This window comes from Grampus griseus (assembly GCF_964374135.1).
Source record: "Grampus griseus genome assembly, chromosome: 11".
Classification (NCBI taxonomy): Eukaryota; Metazoa; Chordata; class Mammalia; order Artiodactyla; family Delphinidae; genus Grampus; species Grampus griseus.
In genome coordinates, this window is record NC_139005.1 from 68507507 (window position 1) to 68527818 (window position 20312).

Sequence of the window (20312 nt, forward strand, 5' to 3'; positions counted from 1 at the left end):
TCCCCATAAATGTATACTGAAGCATAACAAAATTGACCTAGTTAACTTTGCCATCTTGATAAAAATCTTCTGGGTAATCCTGATTAGAGATTCCCAAATTCCTCACTTTACGTTTCATTATACTGATATAAGGAATTCTGGAGAAGTAAATAGCAACTGACTTTAATAGCAGGTGCAGAGAAATAACAAACCGTTCATTTGGGTACTGAGCTCAAAGAAAGAAAAACATCCATCTACCCGTGATAGATACGATTTGCTAGTTCTCAGTACCATCCCTGTCCTTCAAACCTCTCTCCAAGACTGCAGGGGAAGAAAACTAAAAACCATTTTTCCCAGACTCACTCACCATGTGGGAGGTGAAGGACAGGAGGAGAAGTGAGTATCCCACAGCAGCTGCAGACAGATATGTGGGCACGAGCAGTCAAGCAACAGATGAAGGGTATTGTCGGCAGCCACTGGAATTTCTCCTGAATGTATTCATTTCAGTGCTCTATGCCTTTAAGATCATTACTGGAAGCTTCCCAAGGCTTTCCTGAGCCATCCCGAAAAGAACCCACTGATACTGCAAGCAGCTAAGGTCACTTGTGTTGATCTCCCTGATCCTTCACTTTTCCATTTCCTGAGGGTGTCTTTACTGACCGTCACATCCTCTGCCCTTGCAATGGTTTGGAAAGCCTCTAGTTACCCATTTAAATGCCTTTCCTGTCTCACACTAATGAGCATCACCTCTGAATAATACACCATCCTATCCCATACTTTTTTCTTCATAAATGGCATGATGGAGAAGGATGAAGCAGAAAGAAGAAACGAAAGAGAAGGAAGCAGAGATCAATATTTGTTGATCTGTCTTTGAAACTAATGCAAAGATTTCCTAGGCCCATGGATCCTTAGAGAAGGATTAGATGAACGTTTGTCAGAAAATACTGAAATAGCGTATTTCTTTAGGAGTCTAGTAGTCACTTCTAAAATTACTTTTAATGCCGCAATGTTGTCTAATAGTCACTTCTGAAGTTACTTTTAATGCTACAATACTGTAATTCTATGAACCATCAGGTAGCAGCCAAGGAAAGGGAGTTCTGAATCACTATGGAATTATTATCAAATTATCTGTAATGTGATAGAATAATAGCAGTAATCACATTGATAGCACACATTATCACTTAAAAATGCTTCAAGGTACAAGCCTGCATAATTTCCTCATTAAAGCATTCATTATGGAAGCTTTATTCTGTAATTATGTCCACTTTTCTAATAATTTTCAAATGATATAAAAATTATCAATCAATATATATACAATATACATTGAATATATCATGTATACCAGACCCTATGCTACGCATGTACTTTGGAACATACCAAGGAGCATAATTTATATGCTCCCTGATTTTACAGAGAACCTGAGTCATCCTTAATCCCTTCATTCAATCCATCAGCCTATAGCTGTAGGTCCTGACTCCAAAATACATACCAAATCTATCTACTTTTCATCTACATCAAAGTCGCATGGGCTAAGCAGTCAGTTTCTCCCAGGAAACTGCCTCTTCACTCCTGCTTCCGCATTTCCTCACCACCACCAATCCAATCTACACTCAGAACACACAGTGTCGTTTTTAAAACATAAATCAGGTCATGTCAATTACCTGTTTTACAACTTTCGGGACTTTTTCTTTCTTTCACAATAAAAATTAAATGCCTTTGGACAGTGAAGCCCTGCAACATACAGCTCCTGCCTCCTTTTCAAGCCTCATCTGGTGCATACACACCCCTTCCCTCACTGTGCTAAGCCACGCAGCCATTCTGTCTCTGGCCCCCTTCTCTGTTTTAGTGCCTTAGCTTTTACTGTTTTCTCTCCCTGGTACACTCTTCCCTAGTGGGGTTTTTTTTTTTTTCACTTTTGATTTTAAAATAATTTCAAACATACATAAAAGTCATTGGATAGTATTAAGAGCTCCCATGTACCCTTTTTCCAGATTAGGACACTTGCTTTCATAACCCCAGGAAAATGATCACAATCAGGAAATTACTGTTGATCAAATATTGATTAAATATTACTATCTAATCCACAAACCTCACTCAAATTTCACTGATTGACCTAATGATATGCTGTAAAAGACTAAGATCCAATACAGAACTTTATGACGCACTTAATTGATATGTTTCATTAGGCTTTTTTAATCTAGAACAGGTCCTCAGCTTCTTCTTGTCTTTAATAGGTTTCAAGAATAGATTAGTTACTTCATAGAATGTTTTACATTAACTGTGTTCTCCTCAATACATTGTATTGGAAAGTACACCATAGATAATTGCTGTATTACTGGTGATATTGACTGTCATCATTTGGTTAAGATGGTGCCAGTCTTCTTTACTGCAGTTAATTACTTAATGTATTTATTAATAATAACTTTAAAGTATTTTGTAGAAATATACTTTGACTCTTCATGTTAATATTGTCATTAGCACTCTTCAGATTTATGTTCTTCAAGAATTTATGTATCCCCCAAATCAACTACCTGAAGATTTTTTTAAAATTATAAACTTAATATAAACTTATAAATATAAACTTATAAACTTAAAATTTTTTTAAATTTAAAAATTTTTTTTAAAATTATAAACTTATCAACTTAAAAGCACTGAAAAATATTGCATACTTGTGAGCAGATTATACGAAATGTGAGTAAATTTATGTTAGTAGACTATTTCAAAAAAGTACTATTTATTTTCTTAAGTAATTCATGGAATTCTACACACACTAATACACACACATGTAAAAAATGTCTAAACAGTGATGGAAAAATGGGCTAATATATTTTAACTGTTGTTATTTTAATAAAAGAAAAATATTTTACTAAAGTCCAAAATTGTTACTGGACTATCAATATATAATTTTCTTGATAATTGCTTTAATTTAGGAAAACAAGATTTTTTTAACATCTTTATTGGAGTATAATTGCTTTACAATGGTGTGTTAGTTGCTGCTGTATAACAAAGTGAATCAGCTATACATATACATATATCCCCATATCTCCTCCCTTTTGTATCTCCCTCCCACCCTCCCTATCCTACCCCTCTAGGTGGTCACAAAGTGGTCACAAAGCACGGAGCTGATCTCCTTGTGTTATGTGGCTGCTTCCCACTAGCTATCTATTTTACATTTGGTAGCGTATATATGTCCATGCCACTCTCTCACTTCACCCCAGCTTACCCTTCCCACTCCCTGTGTCCTCTTCCTCGAGTCCATTCTCTATGTCTCTATGTCTTTATTCCTGTCCTGCCCCTAGGTTCTTCAGAACCATTTTTTTTTTTTTAAGATTCCATATATATGTTTTAGCATACGGTATTTGTTTTTCTCTTTCTGACTTACTTCACTCTGTATGACAGACTCTAAGTCCATCCACCTCACTACAAATAATTCAATTTCATTTCTTTTTATGGCTAATATTCCATTGTATATATGTGCCACATCTTCTTTATCCATTCATCTGTCAATGGACACTTAGGTTGTTTCCATGTCCTGGCTACTGCAAATAGAGCTTCATTGAACATTGTGGTACATGACTCTTTTTGAATTATGGTTTTCTCAGGGTATATGCCCAGTAGTGGCATTGCTGGGTCCTATGGTAGTTTCACCTCACACTGGTCAGAATGGCCATCATCAAAAAAATCTACAAACAATAAATGCTGGAGAGGGTGTGGAGAAAAGGGAACCCTCTTGCACTGTTGGTGGGAATCTAAATTGATACAGCCACTATGGAGAGCAGTATGGAGGTTCCTTAAAAAACTGAAAACAAGATTTTTAATGATTGTTTATCTGTATTTTGTTTTGAAGAATCAATTATGTTGGTCTTTTTATATTCTTATAAAGGTTTTATTTCTATAAATTTTTTTTAATTTACATGGTAATAGAGGTATAAAAAAGAAAGCTTTAAGGCGTAAAAACAAGATTTTAACATAAACATATGCCTTCCAAAGCACCAATTATTACTGTCAATTTACTGGAAATAATGTGAATGAAAATAGTTGAAAACCTTCTACTGATATAGAAATGTACTACTGCCCCCTTATGGAAAATACTTTAATGACACTCAGTGGTTTTACACATCTCTTTTGAAGTGGAGAGAAATAGTAACAAGATTTTTTAAATGATTCAGTTCACAAAACAACACAATTTTTTTATTTGTATAATTTTTGCCTTAAACTAACCAATGTAGAATTTCTACAAATTCCCTTCTCACATAGTGTCCTTTGAATTTGTATCAGAATGACCGTAGTAGTATATTTAATGGAAAACTGAAATATAATAATTGACCATTTAATTTGGAAGGTGGATAAAAATACTCATTTTAATATTTAAACTATTATTGGTTAACATGTCTGGTTAATCTAGATGGAAAAACTGAATAAGAAAATGTTGAAAATAATAGTTAACACTATGTAACATGTACTATTTAATATGCATTAGTCGAGGTACAGAGCATTCTACATATATTAACTCACTATGTCCTCACATCAACTTTATGAGTTAGGTACTGTTATCATCCCTCATTTACAGATGAGAAAAAGGAGGTGTGGAGAAGTATGTGAATTACTCAGTCACTTGGATACTAAGTAGCAGAGCTGGTATTTGAACCAGGCAAACTGATTCCTTGTTTTTAACTACAAAACTCTACTGGTCTCAATGATCAAGATAATTTATTAAAACATTTTATACATTTATCCATGATCCCTGAAAAAAACCTAGAAATTGCCAGCTCATTATTTGTTGGATCTTTTTAGCAAATGGTCCTATTTAGTAAAAGTGCGGGTGTTTAGATATGACCCTGTTTATTCTCCTCTAATGCTTCTTCCTCCTTCACTATCTCCTTCTCACCTATTTCTCCTTCCTTAAAAAAAGAGGTGGGGGAAGGAAGAGGAGACAGAGAAGAAGGAGAGAAAGAAGAAGAAATTGCATGTCCATTCTGTACCAAGCACTATGTTAAGCCCTGGAAATACAATTCTAAATAAAACTAAACATCTAACATTTGGGAGTGTATAAGCTAAGGTGGAAAACAGAGAATCTGAATATTGTGTGATGATGTTACTCCAAAGATGACAGAGCACATAAGCAGGGCAAACAACTCCACAAAGAAAAATACCTTCTAAACTGAGAAATGAAAGATATGTTGATTCTAGCCAAAGATAAAGAGGAAAATGGGGAGGGATGGAGAGCAATCCAGATACATAGAATGGTGTGTGGAAAGAAATGGATTAGGAGGGATTCAGAACATTTGAAGTATAAATACATCAGTTACATGTGGCTGGGGTGTAGAACGTGCCAGGAAAGAGATGAGCCAGAGGCGAGGCAGAGACGTATTGCAGAAAACCAGGTCTGTCTGCCATCGTGAGCAGTCTGAACTTTATCCTGAGGGAAATGCAGAGCCTTAGACAGATTTTTAAGAGAATAATCAGAGCAGAATTATGCTTTTAAGTGCTCTACTTATCTGCCTTTTTCTCTAGAAATGAAGGAAAGTAGTGAAGTCTATACTTTGTTATTACTCTCAGCAGCATTAGATTTATATTCACCAGGGAAGCCGAACATAAATGAACACAGCTTCAGCCTCCTTCGTTGTGGGCTGAAGTGTGTTCTCCAGAAGTGTATGTTGAAGTCCTGACGCCTGGCACCTGTGAATGTGACATCTTCTAGAAATAGGGCTTCTGCAGATCAAATTAAGTTAAGATGAGATCATATTGGACCAAGGTGGGCTCTAATCCAATAAGACTGCTGTCCTTATAAAAAAAAAAAAAGAGGGGCTTCCCTGGTGGCGCAGTGGTTGAGAGTCTGCCTGCCGATGCAGGGGACACGGGTTCGTGCCCCGGTCCGGGAAGATCCCACATGCCGCGGAGCGGGTAGGCCCGTGAGCCATGGCCGCTGAGCCTGCGTGTCCGGAGACTGTGCTCTGCAACGGGAGAGGCCACAACAGTGAGAGGCCCACGTACCGCAAAAAAAAAGAAAAAAAGAAGAGACACAGACAGGTGAAGAGAGAACACCATGTGACCATGAAGGCAGAGATTGGAGTGAGGCATCTTTGCCCAGCACCACTGGAACTAACAAAAAGGCATGGAAAAGACACTCCTCTAGAACCTTCAGAGAGAGCATGGCTTGATTTCAGACTTGTAGCTTTCAGAACTGTGAGAGAATAGATTTCTGAGGTTTTAAGCCACCCAGTCTGTGGTACTTTGTTAGGGGAGTCCTACTTAGTTCTGCCCTTAGGCCTTCATATGGGGGTCACTACAGAGCACTACAGAATCCACCAAGTGATAGGCAGTTGGCTCATGAGAAAAGGCCATCATTATATTTGGCAAGACATTTTTCCATATTTTCCTCTCTCTAACTTTTCTATATGGGTATGTCTTTAGGTAAATGCAATTGTCTAAGCACCCAAGAAGTTTCCTAAGTTAAGTGTAGTGTCTTCTCATTCACCCGCCAAGATAATAGTGCATGAAGAAATACTCCCTGGGCAGGTGATTCCCAAGATTTTATATGGATGCCATGATGGTAGTAAGAACAAATGAGTTATTGCATGTGGATGTGGTAGCAGACTGGCAGCCTGTTAGCAGAATCTGGCTCTTAGAATGTGTTATTTCATTAGAACATATGTTTCTTAATTTTTTTAACAATCATTTTGAATGAATTTAGACGAGGAGCCCAGTTTCCAACATTCCCTCCTGCTCTCTAGATTCTCAAATACGTTTAACTTGAAGGATCTGAGTTTGTCACTATACACTGTCCATCTTGCTTTGCATATATGTACCTGCCATCTGACTATATTATGCTTATAGAGGGCAAGAAGGGTCTGCACTGATCTGGTTCTTCTAAGGCAATACAACAAACCATTGCTACCCCCATATGAAGGAGATTTGGGTATCCCTGTTCACAGTCAAATTTCTGGTCCCTCAGGCTTCATTCTTTCCTTTGCTTCTTAGTTCCCATTTCTTCCCTCAGTCCCTGACTCTTGACTTTTGGGCTACATTGTCTATATTCAGCCCTGCATTCATTGGTTGTATCTTATATTTGGCTGTAATCTACAAGAGGCATAAGTTTGGTAAATATATGTGGAATAGAACAGAAGTATATAATGTCTTGGCCATTTCTAAATCAAGAAGCGTAATTTGTCTTGGCATCTCAGGGCCAGTCTTACACACAGGAAATATAGGAAGTACTTATATGTGGCTTGATTTTTGTGGGTTCTGGAAAGCCTCAAGCTGGTAAAGAATCATCTTCAGCTTCTGGAAAATGCCTGATTATAATGTCCACTTAATATGGGCCAGCAACTGTGCTGAGCATTTTATCTCATTATCTTCTTTAATTCTCATAATACCCCTATATGGTAGATACTGTTATTAATCTCACTTTACAGATAAGGAAACTGAGCTCAGATTGGCTTGATAAATTATCTAGAGTCACATAGTATTAAGCGGTAGAGCTCATATGAAGAAAAAATTAAATCCAATTCCAGGACCAAAGTCTTCTTTTATATATATCAAAGAGAATATTTGCATATAGGTTCTTATAAACTTAGACTTCATTTTTTAATAAAATGTTACCCAACCTAAAAACGGAAAAAAAAAAAAAAAAAAAAAAAAAAAAAAAAAACGGAAAAAAGTGGTGCTGCTTTAGTTGAATAGAAAGGAGGGTGGAGTAAGTAAAAACCTGAAAAAAACCTAGAAATTGCCATTAAGGGTGGATTAAGGGTGGAATGGATTTAAGGCTGCACTCTCTATTAAATGGTGGCTGCCACAGAGGGTGGAGCTAAAGCCTAAAACTCCTACTAGTCATTCATTCCTTGACTAGTGGATATGAATTAAGGAGAAAAGCACAGAAAAGAGCAGAACACTGCAGCCAGAAATGGGCAAGGAGGGAGGAAAGAGCTGAGAGAACCTCGTTGACGTAAAGCTTAAGGCTACCCAGGTAAAATTTATAAACACCTAGCTTAAAGGGTGTTAATAAAGAGCAGGGATGCAATAGATAAATTCTCTATACCTAGCTGCCCAGACCTCAGTATTGGAGCTCTTAACAGAAATGATTACATTTCACTGTTTCAAAAGTTTGGACTCTAATTTTCAGTAGCCGAGTCTCCAGATTTTCAAATCCTAAAACATACTGTGCTTCTTAAAACATGAATAATGTGCGGAAACTACTTTTCTTTTTTTTTTTTTAATTAATTAATTAATTTTTTTGGCCACACTGTGAGTCATGTGGCATCTTAGTTCCCCAACCAGGGATCAAACCCTCACCCCCTGTACTGCAAGCACAGAGTCTCAACCACTGGACCACCAGGGAAGTCCCTGGAAGCTACTTTTCTAAAATTTCCATAGTTTATGCTAAGCAATGACCCTCTCCCAATTAGTTCCTTTGTGCTTTTTAAGATGCTGTTAGGGCTACATTCTAAGGTGAGAGTTCCTAGTATTTCCTTTGTGTGAAATCAACGAGACAAATCTGAAACCTGGACAGCACAAGGTTCCAAGTCAGCCTTGAGAGGTAATCAATAAGAGCAGGTGAGGCTGCCATGCCTGGCTGATCAGTGAAGGATATCACAACCTGGGAAAGGAACACAAGGTCCCACAGTCCACTCCTCTATCTAGTGCACACAAGTAAGCTCTTTCACCAGAAACATCTCCCTATTTTTTTCTGAACAGACCAGAATTGTTTTGCTTTCTTTAATGATATTACACAGGCAATGCCTTTTTTTTTTTCTGTTAAAAGACACAAACTCATTCACATATAAATTACTTTCCTTTCTGATGACTAGAATGATGATGTAAAGCAGAGATTTAGAATTTTATTCAGACTATTGTTAAATAATTATCGTCATCATTTTCATTCAGAAATAGGATCATTTAATGACAAAAATATTTTCTCTCTATCCCAAAAGCATTCTTAATGTCCTTGACATTACCTGAAATTATTTGGTCATAGTAAAGAAATACGTATGCCTTAATCATACACAACTATTGAATTCCTATGAAACAAACTACTTGTGAAAGTTCAGGTACTTTTTCATTTAATCATGACAAAATCAAGGCAAAATCTCTGAACTAGTGCTTGTCATCACTATATGCATTATAAAGTTTAGTTTTGTAATAAGAACACCAAAAAATGATGCTTCTATCTATCACCCCCATTCTAGAGGTTATGCTCACTCATCTGCCTGAAAATAGAGAACCAGTTTTAAAAGGCTTATTTGAAAAAGTTGGAAATGTGAAAAATTAAAAACTTTGAAAAATTCAAGTGTAGGATATGGACTACTGTATTTTTAAAAGAACACAGAAAGGTGTTCTGAAAGAACACCACAAAGTGATGACAAAAAGGGTGTGTTGTTTCTGCTATTGAAATTCAGCTGTAAAATTCAACAGGAAGGTAGCTTAATGTACTTGTTGGGGTTGGGATTTGTTTGAATATAAATCTTTTATGAAGAGTGGCAAAAAAATAAAAATGAAAAACTTTTGGATGAGAAAATGCTCTCTGTTTAGTGGATATGAGCTATGATTATGAGTTGAAAAGTAAAAATAAAATAGTAAATTTCATATAATGATACTACAGTGTATACTATGTAAATAAGTAGATTTATTCTACTGAATCTAAGTCCTAGAACCAGTTTATCAGTGACCTCACTTGGCTAAAGAAATGGGGAATAGCCGTTTCTATTTAGAATGGCTAGTTGGTTGTTCATTTAGTTGTCTACATCAACATTGCTGTACTTCATACAGTAACTCAGAAAAAAGGATTGAGATGATTAAATCTCATAGGATTGTTTATAAAAGGGCTGAATAAACATAATTCTACTTAAAAGTGTATTAAGTGGGATTAGGAACCAAGATGGCAGAGTAGAAGGACGAGCTGTCACTCCCTCTTGCGAGAACACCAGAATCACAACTAGCTGCCTGACAATCATTGAGAGGAAGACACTAGAGCTCACCAAAAAACACACCCCACATCCAAAGGCAAAGGAGAACTCACAATGAGACAGTAGGAGGGGTGCAATCACAGTAAAATGAAATCCTATAACTGGTGGGTGGGTGACTCACAGACTAGAGAACACTTACACCACAGAAGTCCACCCACTGGAGTGAAGGTTCTGAGTCCCACGTCATGCTTCCCAACCTGGGGGTCCGGCAATGGGAGGAGGAATTCCTAGAGAATCAGACTTTGAAGTCTAGTGGGATTTCATTGCAGGACTTCGACAGGACTGGGGGAAATTGAAACTCCACTCTTGGAGGGCACACAAAAAGTAGTGTGAGCATCAGGACCCAGGGGAAGGAGCAGTGACCCCAGGGGAGACTGAACCAGACCAACCTGCTAGTCTTAGAGGGTCTCCTGCAGATGTGGGGGGTGGCTGTGGCTCATCCTGGGGACAACGACGCTGGCAGCAGAAGTTCTGGGAAGCACTCCTTGGCCTGAGCCCTCCCAGAGTCGGCCATTAGCCCCACAAAAGAGCCCATGTAGGCTCCAGTGTTGGGTTGTCTCAGGCCAAACAAGCAACAGGGAGGGAACACAGCCCCACCCATCACCAGTCAAGCAGATTAAAGTTTTACTGAGCACTGCCCACCAGAGAAACAGTCAGCTCTACCCACCACCAGTCCCTCCCATCAGGAAACTTGCACAAGCCTCTAAGATAGCCTCATCCACCAGAGGGCAGACAGCAGAAGCAAGACGAACTACAATCCTAGAGCCTGTGGAACAAAAACCACATTCACAGAAAGATACACAAGATAAAAAGACAGAAGGCTATGTACCAGATGAAGGAATAAGATAAAACCCAAGAAAAACAACTAAATGAAGTGGAGATAGGCAACATTCCAGAAAAAGAATTCAGAATAATGATAGTGAAGATGATCCAGGACCTTGGAAAAAGAATAGAGGCAAAGATTGAGAAGATGCAAGAAATGTTTAACAAAGACCTGGAAGAATTAAAGAACAAACAAACAGAGATGAACAATACAATAATTTTGAAATGAAAACTACACTAGAAGGAATCAATACCAGAATAACTGATGCAGAAGGACGGATAAGTGACCTGGAAGACAGAATCGTGGAATTCACTGCTGCAGAACAGAATAAAGAAAAAAGAATAAAAAGAAATGAAGACAGACTAAGAGACCTCTGGGACAACATTAAATGCAACAACATTCGCATTATAGGGGTCCCAGAAGGAGAAGAGAGAGAGAAAGGACCAGAGAAAATATTTGAAGAGATTATAGTCGAAACTTCCCTAACATGGGAAAGGAAATAGCCACCCAAGTCCAGAAAGCTCAGCGAGTCCCATACAGGATAAACCCAAGGAGAAACACACCAAGACACATAGTAATCAAATTGGCAAAAATTAAAGACAAAGAAAAATTATTGAAAGCAGCAAGGGAAAAATGACAACATACAAGGGAACTCCTGTAAGGTTAACAGCTGATTTCTCAGCAGAAACCCTACAAGCCAGAAGGGAGTGGCATGATATGCTTAAAGTGAGGAAAGGGAAGAACCTACAACCAAGATTACTCTACCTGGCAAGGATCTCATTCAGATTGGACAGAGAAATCAAAAGCTTTACAGACAAGAAAAAGCTAAGAGAATTCAGCACCACCAAACCAGCTCTACAACAAATGATAAAGGAACTTCTCTAAGTGGGAAGCACAAGAGAAGAAAAGACCTACAAAAACAAAGCCAAAACAATTAAGAAAATGGTCATAGGAACATACATATCGATAATTACCTTAAAGTGAATGGATTAAATGCTCCAACCAAAAGACACAAGCTTGCTGAACGGGTACAAAAACAAGACCCATATATATGCTGTCTACAAGAGACCCACTTCAGATCTAGGGACACATACAGACTGAAAGTGAGGGGATGGAAAAAGATATCCCATGCAAATGGAAGTCAAAAGAAAGCTGGAGTAGCAATACTCATATCAGATAAAATAGACTTTAAAATAAAGAATGTTACAAGAGACAAGGAAGGACACTAAATAATGATCAAGGGATCAATCCTAGAAGAAGATATAGCAATTATAAATATATATGCACCCAACATAGGAGCACCTCAATACATAAGGCAACTGCCACCAGCTATAAAAGAGGAAATCGTCAGTAACACAACAATACTGGGGTACTTTAACACCTCACTTACACCAATGGACAGATCATCCAAAATGAAAATAAATAAGGAAACAGAAGCTTTAAATGACACAATAGACCAGATAGATTTAATTGATATTTATAGGACATTCCATCCAAAAACAGCAGATTACACTTTCTTGTCAAGTGCACATGCAACATTCTCCAGGAGAGATCACATCTTGGGTCACAAATCAAGCCTTAGTAAATTTAAGAAAATTGAAATCATATCAAGCATCTTTTCTGACCACAACGCTATGAGATTAGAAATGAATTACAGGGAAAACAACGTAAAAAACACACACACGTGGAGGCTAAACAGTACGTTACTAAATAACCAAGAGATCACTGAAGAAATCAAAGAGGAAATCAAAAAATACCTGGAGACAAATGACAGTGAAAACACAATGATCCAAAACCTATGGGATTCAGCAAAAGCAGTTCTAAGAGGGAAGTTTGTAGCTATACAAGCCTACCTCAAGAAACAACACAAATCTCAAATAAACAATCTAGCCTTACACCTAAAGGAACTAGTGAAAGAAGAAAAAACAAAACCCAAAGTTAGCAGAAGGAAAGAAATCATAAAGATCAGAGCAGAAATAAATGATATAGAAACAAAAACAATAGCAAATCTCAATAAAACTAAAAGCTGGTTCTTTGAGAAGATAAACAATAATTGATAAGCCATTAGCCAGACTCATCAAGAAAAAGAGGGAGAGGACTCAAATCAATAAATTTAGAAATGAAAAAGGAGAAGTTAAAACAGATACCACAGAAATACAAAGCATCCTAAAAGACTACAACAAGCAACTCTATGCCAATAAAATGGACAACCTGGAAGAAATGGACAAATTCTTAGAAAGTTATAACCTTCTGAGACTGAACCAGGAAGAAATAGAAAATATGAAGACCAATCACAAGTAATGAAACTGTGATGAAAAATCTTCCAACAAACAAAAGTCCAGGCAGATAGCTTCACAGGTGAATTCTATCAAACATTTAGAGAAGAGTTAACACCCATTCTTCTCAAACTCTTCCAAAAAATTGCAGAGGAAGGAACACTCCCAAACTCATTCAATGAGGCCACCATCACCCTGTTACCAAAACCAGACAAAGAATACTACTAAAAAAGAAAACTACAGACCAATATCACTGATGGATATAGATGCAAAAATCCTCAACAAAATACTAGCAAACAGAATCCAACAACACATTAAAAGGATCATACACCATGATCAACTGGGATTTATCCCAGGGATGCAAGGATTCTTCAATATATGTAAATCAATCAATGTGATAAAACATATTAACAAACTGAAGAATAAAAACCATATGATCATCTCAATAGATGCAGAAAAAGCTTTTGACAAAATTCAACACCCATTTATGATAAAAACACTCCAAAAAGTGGGCATAGAGGGAACCTACCTCAACATAATAAAGGTCATATATGACAAACTCACAGCAAACATCATTCTCAATGGTGAAAAACTGAAAGCATTTCCTCTAAGATCAGGAACAAGACAAGGATGTCCACTCTCACCACTATTATTCAACATAGTTTTGGAAGTCCTAGCCACGGCAGTCAGAGAAGAAAAAGAAATAAAAGGAATACAAATTGGAAAAGAAGATGTAAAACTGTCACTGTTTGCAGATGACATGATACTATACAAAGAGAATCCTAAAGATGCCACCAGAAAACTACTAGAGCTAATCAATGAATTTGGTAAATTAGCAGGATACAAAATTAATGCACAGAAATCTCTCGCATTCCTATACACCAACAACAAAAAACCTGAAAGAGAAATTAAGGAAACACTCCCATTTACCACTGCAACAAAAAGAATAAAATACCTAGGAATAAACCTACCTAGGGAGACAAAAGACCTGTATGCAGAAAACTATAAGACACTGATGAAAAAAGTTAAAGATGATACCAACAGATGGAGAGATATACCATGTACTTGGATTGGAAGAATCAATATTGTGAAAATGACTATACTACCCAAAGCAATCTACAGAATCAATGCAATCCCTATCAAATTACCAATGGCATTTTTTACAGAACTAGAACAAAAAATCTTAAAATTTGTATGGAGACACAAAAGACCCCAAATAGCCAAAGGAGTCTTGAGGGGGAAAAACGGAGCTGGAGGAATCAGACTCCTTGACTTCAGACTATACTACAAAGCTACAGTAATCAAGACAGTATGGTACTGGCACAAAAACAAACATAGATCAATGGAACAAGATAGAAAGCCGGGAGATAAACCCACACACCTATGGTCAATAAACTATGACAAAAGAGGCAAGGATATACAATGGAGAAAAGATGGTCTTTTTAATAAGTGGTTGAGAAAACTGGACAACTACATGTAAAAGAATGAAATTAGATCACTCCCTAACAGCATACACAAAAATAAACTCAAAATGGATTAGAGACCTAAATGTAAGACCAGACACTATAAAACTCTTAGAGGAAAACATAGGCAGAGCACTCTTTGACATAAATCACAGCAAGATCTTTTTTGACCCACCTCCTAGAGTAATGGAAATAAACACAAAAATAAACAAATGGGACCTAATGAAACTTAAAAGCTTTTGCACAGCAAAGGAAACCATAAACAAGATGAAAAGACAACTCTCAGAATGGGAGAAAGTATTTGCAAATGAACCAATGGACAAAGGATTAATCTCCAAAATATATAAACAGCTTATGCAGGTCAATATTATAAAAGGAAACAATCCAATCTAAAAATGGGCAGAAGACCTAAACTGACATTTCTCCAAAGAAGACATACAGATGGCCAAGAAGCACATGAAAAGCTGCTCAACATCACTAATTATTAGAGAAATGCAAATCAAAACTACAATGAGGTGTCACCTCACACCAGTTAGAATGGGCATCATCAGAAAATCCAAACAAATGCTGGAGAGGGTGTGGAGAAAAGGGAACCCTCTTGCACTGTTGGTGGGAATGTAAATTGATACAGCCACAATGGAGAACAGTATGGAGGTTCCTTAAAAAACTAAAAACAGAATTATCATATGATCCAGCAATCCCACTACTGGGCACATACCCAGATAAAACCATAATTCAAAAAGACACATGCACCCCAGTGTTCATTGCAGCACTGTTTACAATAGCCAGGTCATGGAAGCAACCTAAATGCCCATCAACAGATGAATGGATAAAGGAGAAGTGGTGCATATATACAATGGAATATTACTCAGCCATTAAAAGGAACGAAATTGGGTCATTTGTAGAGACGTGGATGCACATAGAGACTGTCATACAGAGTGAAGTAAGTCAGAAAGAGAAAAACAAATATCATATATTAACGCATATATGTGGAACCTAGAAAAATGGTACAGATGAACCAGTTTGCAGGGCAGAAATTGAGACACAGATGTAGAGAACAAAGGTATGGACACCAAGAGGGGAAAGCGGCAGGGAGGTGGGGGGGGGGTGGGGGGGTGAATTGGGAGATTGGGATTGACATGTATACACTGATGTGTTTAAAACTGATGACTAATAAGGACCTGCTGTATAAAAAATAAATTAAATAAAATTCAAAAGTTAGAAAAAGAAAAAAGAAAGTATATAGTGAAAATGAAGCATACAATGAAACTACCTGTGCTGAAATTTGGGGGATATTTAGGTCCTTTAAAAAAAACAAAAAGTATTAATAATCACTGACTACATCTATGATAAAAGTGCTTATTTTGGTTTACTTAGATAATGCTGCAGCTGGTGGAAATGATAAACGTTTAAAGTGTTAACACTCTGTGAATGTATTTGATTTAAGAGAATAAACATTTTACAAAAAGAAAAGAAAAAAAGAAAGCACATAGTGAACAAACTTCTAATTGATTTATTTAGCAGAGAGATTGGGCCATCCAGATCTCCTCTTGCTCAGAGAAAATATCTTGTTTGTTCAATCCTACCAGATATTGATATAACTGATCTCAAATGATCCCCTATTAGTACTTTTAATATTTACTCAGATTCAAGCAAAGCTTTAAAATGAAAGGGAAAACAGGCATATTCCTGACAAAAGAGACAGAGAGTATTCTGGGGGAATGAATATAAGCCAGGCATCTGCATCTTTGAATTCTGCTGACCTCATCAATAATGTGGGTAAATGCCAGTGATGACCAGATCAAATAAATGCCACATTGCTACCATGCTTGAAAATTTTCAAGGTTTATTCAATCTTTTCAGATTGGAGTACAGTGCTGTGTAGTGTTCTGCTTTGTTTGCTTTTTATAAGCATTCCTTTAAAGAACAGTGAAGTGACTATTGTTGCAACTCTTTTAATGGCTTTTTCCTGAGTAAATTATATTCTCAGAAATGTAAATATCAATCTCTTCTAAAGAACCTTTATCTTCCTTACTATGCAGTTGACTATCCCCTGAAAAGTTAATAAATAGAAAAGGAATAGCAGATGAGATATCATCATTAATCTACAAGGCATGTTTTCTTTTACTTACATGGCACCAAATATAGTATTGCATAGGCACCACAGGGCATGTTTCTTTTGCTATTCATGTAGATCAAGTGTTTTTGTTGTTGTGGTGGTGGTGGTGTGTGTGTGTGTGTGTGTGTGTGTGTGTGTTGATGGTGGTGCTGGGAATGACTGTGATGTTTTAAAGTAATAGTAGAATCCAAAGGGCTTTGGATTTAGGACAAGATACTGTCCCAGTTCCTTTTCTCTTTTTAACACCACATGATAGACATTCTTAAGGCAATGTTTTAGACGAGAATTATATTAGTACAACTAGAATTTTAGCCATTTTACAGTCAGTCATTTGAGGCAAAATAACATATGAAATATTTTACATCAGTCCTAACTTATGAAGGTAAAAATATTCTATACTCAATAATGGATAGCTTAGAGGAAATGTTATTTTTAATAGTTCCAATATTTACCTAGAGGTTTTTCCCTTTTTGTCAAAACTTTTTGTCTCAAAAAACCTACAACTAAAATTTATGGAAAAATCTATGTAATGGCTATAATTGATATTGATTTTATTCATATTTAGTTGACATAGATATGTATCTATTTTGGAAGTGTTCAGAAAACACAGTGACCAGAAAAAATGTCAAAGGGATAAAGATATTTTACTTTTTAAGGAATTTTTTTAAAATTATGAATTCCAAAATCTATCTACCCAAATTATTTTCCTCCCTAGATATCACAGATACTGAACTTTAGTTTTTATTCTGTTTGATTAAAGACAATTAGAGTTCATATTTTACTTGATTTCCTCTTAATCTTCTTCATATTCATAGTTCCTAACCAAGAATGCATATTAGAATAAGTTTTAAAAGAAATACTCATGTCCTGCTTCCAATCCTAAAAGGATTCAGATTCATTAAGTTAGAAATAAGGTTACAAGTGACTCAAATTCATAATTATTGTTAAGAAGCACTATATCTTGATTTTAAACATTCTGGAATCACATACCCATTTGGAGAGCCAATGAAAAAAATAACTTCTTCTTAAAATAATGCACATAAACACAAACATATGGAAATGAAAATGTACTTTCATAACATATACCCTAAAATGTCATTTCACCAAGATATTAGACTTCCTCATTATGACTCTAATACCTAAAAGTGAGTACATTTTCTCCCTCTTCCTTTTATTCCACTCTGAACACTTTACTAGCCCTCCTGTCACACTCCCCAGACTGCTTTCCACTTGAAGATAGACAGTCTTTGGTTATGTTACGTCTAGGTGCAAGTTTAGGCCAGAGTTTACAGAAATACTGGAAAGTAATACAAAGCAAATAGCCTCAAATTTTGGAGTATAGAGAAGGATACTTCATACTACTGTTTATTGATTAACTACTACACTGCCTGGGAAAAAAGCAGGTAAGGGCACTCCCAGACAAATGTGAGAAAGTTGGGAAAAGATGAATAGTTTACGCCTTAATTACAGTAGTGTCTGGGATAAGTGCTAAGAATAAGGCAGATTCTTGGTGAATAGATGCTGAAAGAATGGGTGAATAAATGAATGAACAGCTGAAGAACTGACTGAAAAAAGCAGAAAGGAAAGATTGTTCATTCCCTTTCACTTCTGTGGCCTTAGTTTCCTCATCTGCTACATGGGCGCATTAGAAGCTGTTCAGATTCTCTTCCATCTCAGACAATTCCTGTATTCTTCATATTACTCTGTGAATGGAAGGGAGAAGACCTATTCCCTAGTGCAAGGCAGGTATCCAGACTGTAAATTAACAGCCCTCATGGCAAGAGAGGGAGTGTAGAGGGATGGTGCTATTTGGCAATGTATTATCATGTTAAGCTAAAAGCTGGCAGGTAAAGTAAGTAAGTATTTGCTACAAACTTTCTAACATTGAGTAGCTTATGGAAGAAAATACTGCTTCAATGCAAAAATAAACAAAATTTATATTACCTCAACTTCTGGAATAAAGAGGCAGATTTATGTGCCTTCGTGTGAAACATGGTCCAAAATCAATTATTCCTCGAAATAAGTAAGATTGAGGAGAGAATACCAAATGCTGTCATTATGTAATGTGTATACATGGAAATGGGTGGCTAGGAGAAATTTTGAAAGGAAAATTTAATTTACACTGAATTGGGATAATTTTTGAGTTTGTATAATGTGCATATATTGCCTATCTATAAAATATTCTTAAACTTTAAAGTACTACAAAATATAATATTAATGAAGATGCAAAAAAAAAAAAAGCCTGAAAGTTTTAGTGGAATTATATTTTAAATGCTGTGATGCAGTCTGTTTAAACGTCCATAGCAGATGAAGAACATTTGGCCAAAAATAATCAATGGATACAGAGTGTATACTACCTCTCCTATTGTGCTGCTTTATCCACCATTATTTTTAAAGTGTGGCCGATATAGTGGTAGGACAGTTAAATGAGAGCTTTTTAACTAGGTGGCACTCAGTGGAGTTCTGCTTCATCCAATGTCATATATAGACCAGTTTCATAGAAATCATAATTTTTTACACTTCAGAGACAGTACTGACCCAGCAGGCAGTACACATGGTTTCCTGGGAGACGATAAGTATTTTTCCAAGAATTCTGGGACTACATTAGAACACCATTTAACCATAATACTATCTTTTTCCTTTGTCTCTAAAGTGGTGGTAACTCTATTAATCAGTTTATTAATCCCTCTTGGAATATGACGATTAATTATTATGAAATGCCTAAGTGCTGACAGAAGTGCAAGATAATCTAGTTCAGGTGGCACAAGAAAAGTCAGTGAGAAAAACAAACATCATTTTTTAACTTTGTTTATTTGTAGCTTAAAATGTAATGCCATACAATTTTAACAGTCACTTAAAAAAGGATTTATATTTGCAGAAAACAGAAGCAAAACAGAAAGATAAGAAATAAAATGCCATCTTGCTTCAAGTTTTCAAATCAGTACTTAGAGTACTAATATACATCTATATACATTGCAAGTATATTTTACAAATATACTATGAGTAATCTTGAAACCGCAATAAATACCAAGTAGGTTTTTAGGCACACGCATAAAAAAATGCGAAATCTGCATAATTCTTGAGAGTGCTGAGTGACTCATTCTTAGATCATTTTCACACATATATTTTACACAAAATATACAGCCATCACACACATGATCCCCAGTCACCTCAGAACCTCACCTTTCATCCCAGAATTAGTGCCTTCTTATTCTTTGATACTATTGCTCTATACAGCTATTACGTAAGAAAATATTTTGCAGTTTTCTTCAACTAATTGCCTAAGAAGGTATCAATGCTACCAAAATAAGTACAGCCTATCTACACAATATGTTCATGGAAGTGTGCTGAGTGGCACCAACTTACAGAACTGGTCATTGTAACCCTGGGGGTTACCCTGAAGGCAAACTTATAAATTTTGAAGTATACCATTTTTGAGTTGCCCATACCATGACATCCAGAAATTATTAGAAACTGAGGTAACACCTGTGGTTTTTAGAGATAGGAATCCTTGAAAAAAACACCAAAGGTATTTTTGAAAATTCTGACCAACATGGACCTCAGTTATTGTACACTGTGTCTGTGGCTCTTTCTGTGCAAATGTAAACCAGAGAATCCAAAGGAATGCTCATGTTGAATTTACATACACTGCTAGGATTAAAGATCACAGCCATGGAGCACCTGAGATCG